The 11994-nt window shown below is 41.7% G+C and overlaps 1 protein-coding gene across 5 annotated transcripts in view; it reads right to left on the reverse strand.

Annotated features, from left to right (window-relative positions):
* MAPT (microtubule associated protein tau) overlaps positions 1-589 on the reverse strand; it is a 73556-nt gene extending 72967 nt beyond the window's left edge. For 3 of the 5 annotated variants that reach the window (XM_035134934.2, XM_035134931.2, XM_035134925.2), the window contains exon 1: positions 13-263. The gene's annotated coding sequence lies outside the window, so the exon portion shown is untranslated. Of the gene's footprint in view, positions 1-12; positions 264-477 lie in introns of those variants that run through there. The other 2 variants (XM_035134936.2, XM_035134926.2) reach the window with 1 other exon arrangement.
* Between the last annotated feature and the right edge of the window lie 11405 nt (positions 590-11994).

The raw sequence follows: 11994 nt of genomic DNA on the forward strand, positions 1-11994 counted from the left end.
GGGAAACCCTACCTGGCGCTGCGGCTGCTAATGCTGCTGCAGGGAGAGATCTCTGGAAAGCCTCGCTCACCAAAGCCGGGAGGAGGGGGAGTGACAGGCAAGAGGGAGAGACAGACAGAAAGAGAACGCGCCTATCTAGCGACGGGAGCGCGCACAGGCTCCGGAACCTTCCCAAGAAGAACTCGTATATGCGCGCTCACAAGGGCCCTCCCAGCTCCTCGAGAAATAAGGTTGCTCCCACAATGAAATGAAAGGCTGCCCGAAATGGCTCTCCCACGCACGCGCACAATGCCCGCCCGTCTCATCTTTCAGACACCTCCCTACGACCGTAAGCGCATGCGTGGAGGCTTTACACCGACTCCCAATGTGTTCTTTGTCTTCTTTAGAAAAGCCGGTTTTAAACAAAAAACACATCAAAAAAACCTCCTTTTGGAGCCGCGCAGGCGTGAGCGCTATTTATCAAATAAGAATAGTTACCGTTCTTTATAGCGTATAGGACACAAGGTCAGCGCAGCAGGATCCAGACAAAGCAGTGTTTGTTACAGTGCTATAATAAGAGTGTGGTGCCCCACTCTGAAGTCATACTGCTTTTTAACATCCCTGCTCCCAGAACACGTATGTTTACACTTAGGTATATACCATAGCCATCCGCAAGGGGGCGCATTGCTCCCTCATTAGCCATAATCCCCAGATTCCCAATCTTACTTTTTAAAAATTAAACATCCTAGCACTTGTAGAATCAGGAATATGAAGCCAAAATGTGCAGGCATTTTTGTTTTGTGAGGAACTAACCTCTCCCATCTGTCTATATTTTTAGCCAATAAATGAAGTCATAGTAATGACTGACATTTAGGAAAGCAAATATTGCTAGCAAAACAAAGAGGCTAGAAGACCAATTGCCTAGAAGACTCTAGAGAAAGAAAATCTTAATTTGCTTTTAAGCATTTTCTACTGTTCTTCCCTGTGGAAAAGCGATTGCTGCCCCATAGAAAACAACTCATTTATCCAGGATTTTAGTATCACTGTGACTGGGAAGTAGTGTGTCAACCCAAAACAAAAGGTAATAACAAAGACAATATATTTCTCATGTGGATCTTAGATTTTTTTCCCTCCCCAGTTTGTAATCATTTAAAAAACACTCTGCCAATACATACATAGAGACAATTCATCATTACCGTATTATGCCCATACTGCAGAGCAAGGGCGTACCCACCGCGGGGCAGGGAGGGGCCGCTGCCCTACTCTAGAGGCAGGGCCGGTCGGGCAGCTGCGGGCAAGAGTGGCGCTGCCGGCGGGGCTGGTGGGCAGAGGCGGAGGACAGCCCAGCGGAGCGCGAGTTCGGCGCCCGCAGCAGTCTCTTGCGCCCGAGCCGTGCGGAGTCCACACAGCCGCGCTGTGTGGGAGGGGGCAAGGGCTGACGCTCCCGACGTTTGGGAGACCTTTGCGCATGCGCAAAGCGGGGCGCATGCGCACAGCGCGGCTGTGGACTCCGGCGGCCGCCGTGCAGGGCGCATGCGCACAGCGCGGCTGTGCTCAAAGGTCTCCCGAACGTCGGGAGTCGTTCAGCGCCTGCCAGACCGCTGCAGCAACGGAGCCTCGGATAGCTTCGCGGAGGCCGGGGCTTTGCTCCAGACCTCCGCGGAGGCCCCGATCCAAGCCTGGTTCCCTTCTCTCCCCCCCCAGCCCACCCCCAGACTTCCCTCTTCTCCTCTAGGCGGCCGCTGGTTTTCTCCCCTTCGCCGCCGTCGCTTCAGGTTTATTTTGATTTCACCTGGGCTCTGTAGCCCCGCCCACATTCCCACTTTGTGGCCCCTCCCCTCCCGTGCCTTGGCCCCGCCCCTTGCCCCCCCCTAGTTTTGATCCTGGGTACGCCCCTGCTGCAGAGGGCAGGGCTGTGGCTCAGAGAGTGAGTTACGCCAGTCCTGCAAAGTAACCAACTGCAACTGTTGTTATATGCCTCTTGCTGGGAGAGGAGAAAGTTGCTGAGAGAGGAGAAAGTATACAGCAACCCTGAATGGTAGTCCAATGTTATTATCCTGGTGTACTGGGGTTGTTGGTTTTTTTTAAAGGGAAATGCATTTTGGAGTGGGGATTGGCAGCAAAATTAAGGACTAGAGGGAACAAAGCAGCAAGGGCAAGAATTCCTGGGAATGCCAATGTCACAGATATTTCTTTTTATTAATCATTCAGAATTTAGTATCTATCATACCTTTCAACATTACACAAATTAAGATAGGAACACATGTACTATTCTTGCATCAAGGGCCAGGACAAAGGAGAAACAAACATGGTCAGAAGCAAGGGTGCACAGAACAACTAATGTGAATTTTACCTTTGTAGGGTAGGCTAGTTTCTACACAAGCACCCCCCCACACACACACACAAACACACCTTCTCTGTCCTTCATCCAGGCAACCAAGAGGCAACATCACAGTTCAAGGACACATTCCAGTCAGGTAACAAGGAAGGCCCATCCCATCTCGCCACCTGAGGAGAAACATGAATGTGCCAACCCCTGCCACTGGATCACCTCCCCACCTTGCTGAAACCTGCCAAGTTGGGGGTGGGCATTCCTGCAATATAAGTGGTGGGGCAGGCAGGCAGGATGTTGCCTCTTGTCTGAGGTGGCCCCCTGCCTCATGGGTGGGCCAGCTATGAGTAACAACACTCAAGGAGGGTGTAAAGCAGGGCCAGTGAGAGCCATAACTTGGGGAGGGTCCCTAGGGCCACACAGAGAGGCCCAGAGAGCCACGTTTGGCCAACAGCCTGAGATTCTCTATCTTTGCCCTAAAGGATGCCTTACTTCTTCTGTTTGGCTTGTCCTGCACTAAGTGACAGTGGTGTCCAGAAAGTCAGCCTGCTGTGTGGACTGGTCTGGTCTCCATTTGATGATGGGTGGAAGTTGTTGAAGTATTGATGCAATTTCTCAAGGAGCCTTCTTTCCTTAGATCCAAATTATTAATATTTCAAGTAGTGAAGAGATACTTAAGGAGACTACTTGGCTGGATAGTTGTTTATGGGAGCTTATGGAGAAGGGAAGCAGCGCAGTGGTGTTTGCTGTTTAAACAACCCAAAAAGCCACACTATTTAAAAGTTTTTTGTTTTTTTAAGGTGTTTACAGCACATGTAAACCTGTAGATTGACCACCCCATCTATAGCATATGAAATGGCAGAATGCACATCAGATTACTGCCATGCAGCTCAATCCTATAGTCAAAAGTAAGTGCAATGGGCCTTATGCACAGGTAAGCTTGTACATATGGTAATAATTGCCAGCCTCTGTTCCTGCATGTGCATTTGCAGGATAAGCACTAAAGCCATGGGCATCTCCCTCAAATTCATATTTAACTTATGGATACTTGAAGTAGAATAGTGAAATCTCAGTTTGTGTCATGCTGTCTGGCATTGATCCCCTTCTCAAGTTCAGTGGAACAAAAGGGTTTGGAGGCACCTCTCTTCGAGGAGTCACCCCATATTGCCAGAACTAACAGGCCAGAAGTTGCTGCTTTACTGGATTTCCTCAGAGTTAGAAGACACACACGCAGTGTCATCCCTTGTAAAGTGTTTCTTAGGAGCAATAGTGTGTTTTTAAACTGCCTGTTTACACAATTTCTGCTACCTGATTTTACATATTCTCATGCAAAATTAGAGACAAATTTTGGTACAAATGTTGGTACAATTTTTTAAAAAATTGCATTGTTATAAAGAATATTATTTGACTTTTCTCAATATGTCTCTGTGGTTCTTGTTCTGTTCCCAAATCATTCTTGATTTTTTTTTTACTTAATATTAATCAAAATGGGAGGAAACACAATTAAATACTTAGGGTTGTCTTACTAGGGAAACCTCCTGCAGTTTTTCCATCCCTAAATCCAATTACAGGGGATAAGTAACCATGGAATAGGATGGTAATAATTCTTTTGAAGAAGCTGCAGTAAGTAGCTAAACCTAAGGAGCATTATCTGAACGACTAAGCACTAGAAACTTAAGGAGGAATTTATTTGTTGCCTTTTTTAGATACATCATTATTATCACTAATAAAGCACAGTGTTGAGAGGTCTTGCATATGGAAATCAAACACAGGTTGACAAACTTGTCCAGAACCTATATACAGTACCATTAACAACAATATCAGTCTCTGAGTATTTGAACTTCAAACAGAGAATCATGTTGTAAATTATATACCTTGTTTCTCTATGACCTCTCAGTCTCTAAAGAGGTACAATAGTGTATTGCACACCATTCCTTTATTATTACTGCTGTGAACGGTTAATTAATTGAATTGTCACAAATTTTACTTTCTACATTTAATCGTCTGACCGTACTGTTTACTATTTTCTCACTCTACACCCACATGTTATGTACCTACCAACTAAATATGACAATACATGTATTTGATTAAGTGGACTCTAGACCACAGATACTTATACCATAATAAATTTCTCTGTTTTTAAGCTGCAATAAAATTCTAAAATGCTGTCTTGAGCATGCATATAAACTTTCATGCCAATATATCAGTCCTCATGGGAGATACTGTACTATATTGTATTCTCTTTTGCATACTTCCTGTTTCCCTGAAACATGGGTGCAGGGCTCAAGTTCAGATTCATCGTTTAAATGCAGGCTGTTATCTGAGCATGTGTGCCAGTTTCCATGTTGATGTCTGAAGACCAAATAACACTTTATACTAGTAAATATATGTTCCCAGCACGATGTTTACTGATGTAACAAATAATATTAGGGTAGTGGGCACTCACAGGGGAGAATCAACATGAGGGAACGAGGGCTGCTTAACTCCTTCTACACCAACTGGTGGTCTTCTGAAAATGTACTCATCTAACCTATTTTCCTTTCAACCAGCTTCAACATTAAAGATAACCAGGAACTAGAGAATCCACACATTAGAATGTAGCAGAATCTTACATTGAATGTAAAAAGTGCCATAGCATAACATTACAAGGAAACAATTTACTTAGGTTAGGGGGAATCAAAGTGATTAGAAGCAAGCACAAGAGACAACAACCTACAAAACACAATGTGCATAAAAAAAATAAGAATGATTTAAAAAAGACACGACGGTTGACATGTTTTCAATGCTGGCATAAAGAAAATTGTGGGGGTGGGGTGAAGGAAGCTGAAGGAAACACAGTGGAGAAGAAGTCCATGCTAAGGTGCTCACATTTCTGCCCTCAGTTGCTGAAAAACCAAACCAACAGCATTCTAGAGCAGCCATTTACCAATTTTCCCAGAGAAAGGTTATGTGCAGCCACATCTAGGGATGTCAGAGAACACTGATAGAAACAGAAATTGCAATCACTGATGTCTGCTTATTTGTTCCATGTTCAAAACACAAATCAATCCAGAAAAAAATCCTATTCATTGCTGTTCTTGTCTTCAGTCCAAACATTACGTAATTTATGTTTTCCCCTATTTGCATTAAATTTCCTTTGCAGAGATACATTGTGTAATAAGGCCGCTATACTGGCAACGGGGGTTAAATCATGTTGAAAATGCATAAAAAATCTTTAAAGTTCCAAAATATTAACTGTAGAGCTTTTCCTTTAAAAAGTTCAACAACTTAGGGCACTCAACAACTTTTGAGGTGTCATGGTTTTTTAAATATGGCAACCCTAGTGTAATAGCATTACAATAATTAATTAATTAATTAATTAATTGCATAAAATTCTGCTGCAGTGGACAGTGACATTAATGATGTTTTTGTTGCAAGCCAAACTGCTGCAGAACAGGAACAGCACTGCATGTGACAAACATCAGTTGGATTGAAAATCGATAATTTTTTTACATCCCTAGTCAAATTCTATGCATACTTGCTTGGACATAAGTTCCCCTATATACAGCTGTACCTTGGTTTTCGAACAGCTTAGTTCTCAAACGTTTTGGCCCCCGAACTCCGCAAAACCAGAAGTGACTGTTCCAGTTTGCAAACTATTTTTGGAAGCTGAAGTCCGACAAGGCTTCTGTGGCTTCCGAACATTTGGAAGTCGAGCGGACTTCTGGGACAGATTCTGTTTGACTTCCAACGTACAACTGTACAAGACTTATTTCCTTGTAAGTGTGCATATAAGTGTGCCCTTCAAACCTGTGAATTCCAATGAATAATAGTCCATACTTAGGGGGCTTACACCATTGGATCCCCATAAGACCTTCAACCATCTCAATATGTCCTGCCTATCCCCATCCCTCCCAGAGGCTAGACATATTTGTTTTTTGTTGGTGACAAGCAAGAATATAGGTATTAAAGGAGAATTATATGGTCTTAACCCTGTAGTGCATTAATTAGACTTAAGCACGTTGCTTATATGAGGCTGGTTATCCCACAATCTGAGGGTGACTGCCAAAGGCAGTTTGGCAGTTACAGCTGAAGTTCTGTTTGATGAGATGGGACTAGTGAGTGAGATTTTATAACTTTTTTCAGTTAATGGAATTCAAAAATACATTGGGGTTGGGATTATAAGGAACAAAGTATCAATTTGTTGGGGCCTACCCCTCTTTTCAATGAGAGAAAGGGCTTGAGTTCTTCAGTGTAAAAAGGCAAAATAGCAGGCATCAGTGGGAATTTCTGGAAGGGCTTTGATATTGTTCTGAAACTGTGACATTTTAAATACCGGTACTTAGTAAAATATTAATGGAGACATCATAGTGCCTACCTCCTGCAAGAAGAGAAGCTTGACTGGGGGAGGAAATAAAGGTCTCATTAGTAGAGTTATTTGACTGTCAGCAAGCATGTGGATGCAGGGTAGGGTTCTCAATGGCTGCTAGTGACGATGTAACCAGGGAAAGGGCTCTGCCGTGCGTGAGAAAAGAAGAGCCAAGATGGAAGACAGAATGGTGTGGCTTATTATTGTGTGTTGTATATATTTAAATTTACTTTGAAATTACTTGGAGTCTGTGAGATTTAAAGGTAAAGGACCCCTGACAGTTAAGTCCAGTCACGAACGACTCTGGGGTTGCAGCGCTCATCTCACTTAACTGACAGAGGGAGTCGGCATTTGTCCTCAGACAGTTTTTCCGGGTCATGATGTGGCCAGCATGACTAAGCCACTTCTGGTGAAACCAGAGCAGCGCACGGGAACACCTTTTACCTTCCCACCGGAGCAGTACCTATTAATCTACTTGCACTTTGACATGTTTTCAAACTGCTAGGTTGGCAGGAGCTAGGGACAAATCCAAATAAAAATATTGCGGAAGTCAAGCTATCCTTAGGGATATAAAATGTATCATGTGAAATGCATTCAAGACAGGGCAAGTATACTTGTGCACTACATAGCTGCCAAGTTATCCCTTTTTTTAAGGGAAATTCCATTATGCTGAATAGGCTTCCTTGCGAGAAAAGGGAAAACTTGGCAGCTATGGTGCACTACTTCCCTAGAATATACACACTTTTCTTATAAATCCAATTAGCATTAATCACTTGAAATAGATTCAGAGAGGCACTTATTTCATCTAAATATTTAATTGCCTAATCAGCAGCACTTAGGGATCCTACTTGAAGCATTAAAACATTAGGTAAAATATATGCTGATACCCTGGGAACTGAATTGGGAGAAGCATTTTCCAAGTATTTCAGCCATATTGTAGAATTAACATTCATACTTATAGGTAAGTTTTGAAGCACTAACTTATAAAGTATGATACAAGATTATCAATACAGAGTTATTAAAGACATTTCACAGGAAGGGTACTGCTACTCAGAAGAGGAGATATTGCTTACAAGCAACTCTTTGCCACAGTCATAGGATTTGTCTGATTCAGGGTCCCTCTTGACTTTAAAAAGGTTCATTGGTTCAAAATATTAAGCTTATTTTCCTCTCAGATACAACCTTTGCACTCCAAAGCCAGAATATTTTGTGCCACATTTTTGTTACTGGGGGGGGGGGGGGAGCTACCTACTGTATTTGGTTCCTGCAGTAACATATGTAAATACCGTAGTTTGAATTACTCTCAGGAGATCCACTTGGTGTGCTTAGGTGTCTTAATGATACTATAAAAGTGTGCTTATTCATACTCATCCTGAAGTAGACAAAGGTGAAGAAGACACAACCACTGGGAATTTTTAGTCTATGTGTTTGGACATACAACAAGAGTGATTACTTCTCTTCAAAGACAGAAAACTATATTTTGTACTTTAAGACACATATAAGACAAACTAAAAGAAAGGTTGCTGCCTTCAACAGCTGTCTAACCCACAGAGATTTAACCAGTAATTTTTTTCTCAATGATATGATGGATTCTATTAAATGACTTCAGTGGGCACTTTTGGCTCATAACTAAATGTTACTGACCATAGTTAAACCCAATACCACAGAACATTAAATAAAGTATTTCCAGACATGCATTTTACAAGTTTCCTCTTGCTCTTAATGTCTCTGTAGTCAGATCTTTAAAATAATGTTTCTGGCTGCATAATTTGTTGCTTCTCTTTCTTTATGCAATTATACTTTCTATACTGTTCTGGAAATCCTACAGATATCTGGGTTCATTTACACCCATTGTGTGGTTAGCAACTGGTTAGCACTAACCTCTAAATGTGAATAAAATCCGCTACATTAATATAAAAAGCCTACATTTGTCTTGCATTTAACCACTCTCAGATAAGTAATGATTTATTCTAAGTCAGAGCTGCTAGATGTACCACATGAGTGATCTTGCAACACACATATCACTATGTGGATTAGTACTATTTCCCCCCTTTTTGCAGTTATCTGCAAGGCTAAACAACACAAACATGCATACCAATATTTATTCTATTTACCTTATAAAAGATTCCTTTGAATACTTTTTCCTGGGATTCACCATTTAAACTCTTCCCAGATTTTGTATTCTTCAAAGGCAAATTCCAGTTCTGTAGATCACTTTTTTCTTGTTCATCCAAGTGCTTCCAGGTATCTGTCAATCTGCAGGCAATATGGACCCTGCTCAGTAGCTATGTAGCACTTGATTGCTATTATTTATAAAAAGCATACATCCCTATGGCACTCAGTGTAGCAGGAACACCTGCTGAATATAACACACAGCCCCCACTTGATTATCAGAAAGGAACACTTTCCCCATTGTACAGATGGACAAACAAAGGGTTAAATGACTCTCCTAAGGTTCCACAATGAGTCTGTGACAGAACTGTCTGCCTAAGGTATCAGTATGATCTCTGTCACCATAGCAGCCAGCTAGCCAGCTAACCTCACAATTGATGTATTTACAATCCCCTTTTGGGGTATTATCTCTCATTTCTTATAACAGAAAATGGTAGAGTCTGCGTAAGTCAAGAACCTGCAAAAACATTAAAAAACTTGTCCCACACAGATGATTTGAGGGAGTAAGTAGCCTATGTCCAGTCTTGTCCCAGATCCCAGCAATTTATGTATGTAGGCAGCTTGAGTCTTCCCCCTCTAATGCATTTCAATTAATTTTAAATAATGAGAACTTAGAAAAAGAAGAAGTACCCTTGCCAAATATTTCCCTTATTTTAGAATATATATTATTTCAAGTTACACCAGTTAGAAACCCAACATGCATTTGTTAGTTCACTGACTAGGGTGATGGACCAGAATGAAAAGCAGCAGGAGGCAGAAAAGCTGACAACACATTGTAGCGAGGATGCTAGTGAGGAAATTTGTTTCCCAAATATCAGTAGATGTGAATTAGAAGTTGAATGCTACCATTTGAAACATGAAACCTACAAATTTTCAACATTTTCAGATTGGATGGTATTTATTTATTTGTTTGTTTATTTATTTATTTATTTATTATACCCCGCCCATCTGGCTGGGTTTCCCCAGCCACTCTGGGCGGCTTCCAACAGGACATTAAAATACAATAATCTATTAAACATTAAAAGCTTCCCTGTATGATGGACAGTGTGTTGCCCTTCCACCTCCACACGTAGGAACAGAACCAACGCCAGGTTACTTTAGAACCAGCACTTCCATTCCATTTACAAAAAGCAGCAGTGGGAATATAGTTTAATTGAATACATAGCTCCTAGGCATTCATTGAAGGGGTTAATATTTCGAATTTTAACCATTTTCTTTGGCTCCAAACATTCAAGTTCCATAGTGCTTCAAGTAATGGATACAATAGCCCCACTGTTATTCCCTTTAGCCTCCTAACAACCTTATCAGATGGGATATTCCAAGGCTCCTCTATGAACTTTAGGAATCAGCAGATATTGAAACATGGATCTCCTACAACCAAATTTAATCTAGTGTAGCATACAGTTATCCAATATGCAAATAATGTCAGTGATATGCATTTTTGTTAACCACATATACTTGTTAGCATTTTCACCCCTCCCAATGTGAGAATCAGATGATAGTCTCCAGAGAGAGAAGTGGGCGGGAACTGTTCCTTCACTCAATTGCCTTCCTGACTCTGCTAATTTAGTGGGGTGTGGTATTTGCTATATTGCTCTGTAACTGTTGTGAGTAGCTCTGGCTCTCTGTTATGCTGTGTGTTTGCAGTGAGAGTTGTTTGTAGCTTTCACACAGCCTATGTATATATTCTGTAAATACGCATTAGCTTGAAGTAATAAAGAGGATTAAAAACCTCTGCCGCAGTATCCATTGTTTATTGAAGCAGAAGGTGCTCCAGTCATCCTGTTAGCCCAGTTGGGGCAGAAGAGGGACTGAAGACGTGGATATAGCCTGGCATAAAACCCACAATACTATGGTTCATTATATATTTACAGTAAGGCCTTCAGTTATTAACCAGATGGCCACCCGTCACTAAAGTATATTATTGTGAAACTATGTATCCAGTATCAGTATATAACAATTCAACTGTTGTTGTTTTTCCGGTTAGCTGTCTATAATAAACATAGCAGCTTCTGAAGTACTTTTGTTGTCAGAAGTCAGACCACCATCCGTGAATGGGCTACTGACTTGCAACTTGCTGGTTCCTGAGATACTTGCAAATAACGATGGACTATGTGGATCCTTATCGTCACCTGACGTTGAATTTAACAACTTATGTGGAAGTGTTCTGAGGATAACATGAAATAGTAAGCCTTGCCTGTTAAAAGGAAATACACAGTGGACAGACTAGTTTTTCAATGGTAATGTGGCAAAATAGTTTCAGCAAACCTACTCAGACATATAATTTATGTACCAAGATTTGATGTAATGAGTTCCGAGGAGACACCTTGGAGGGGCTGCTTGGATCAGGACAAGGGGTAGGAGAAGCCTATTGACGATGCTGGATTGGGAAAGCTGCATGGGGCCGCAACAATAATCTAAGAGCTCTGGGAGTTAGAATGCAGACAAGGAATCTGATCCTGGGGAGGTGACAACCCAGTGGGTTGTCACCCCGATGCCCCATTTCAGTCACACACCCACTTTTGACTGCACCACTGGAGCCTTCGCCTCCCACAGCCTCTGCCTCTCTGCCCACCAAGGAGGCATTTGATTCCCATTCTGGTTCTGAGCCAGCACTGTCAGGATCCTGTCACCTAGGACACAAAGATTCCAGCACCAGTGTGAAAAGACAGCTCATGTTCAGCCCACCAGAAAGAGTGCCTGCTTGCTTGCTCAGTCTAAAGACACATTCCACTCACTATGCAGAAGCTGTGCTTGCCCTATGCTTTTATAATAGGAGCCCAGGGGGCATGTCAGCTGTTGGATCAACATTTCAGCTTGCTAACCTTGTCATGCACCTGCTGTGCTGGTGACCCATGCTTTGCTTATGTACCATACTGATTTGAACTTCTTTTTTTATTAGAAAACAAAATCTGTGTCTGAGTACTTTGTCCATTGCAAGCTAAGACACTGGGTTTTAAAATATTTATTGATTTTATATTTGTTTTAAAGTTATTGTTTTATGTATATATATTTTTCAGTTGGCTTGTTGGTTTTAATTGTGCTCTATCTACTATTTTATTTGTGCACTGCTTGAAGAGTTTTTTTGAATAAGGGATTAATAAATTTTATGAATAAGAAAAGATGTTGACTATGTACCCTTACCGTAATTTGTAAGTGTAAC

The sequence above is a fragment of the Zootoca vivipara genome, chromosome 13 (genome assembly GCF_963506605.1).
Source record: "Zootoca vivipara chromosome 13, rZooViv1.1, whole genome shotgun sequence".
Classification (NCBI taxonomy): domain Eukaryota; kingdom Metazoa; phylum Chordata; class Lepidosauria; order Squamata; family Lacertidae; genus Zootoca; species Zootoca vivipara.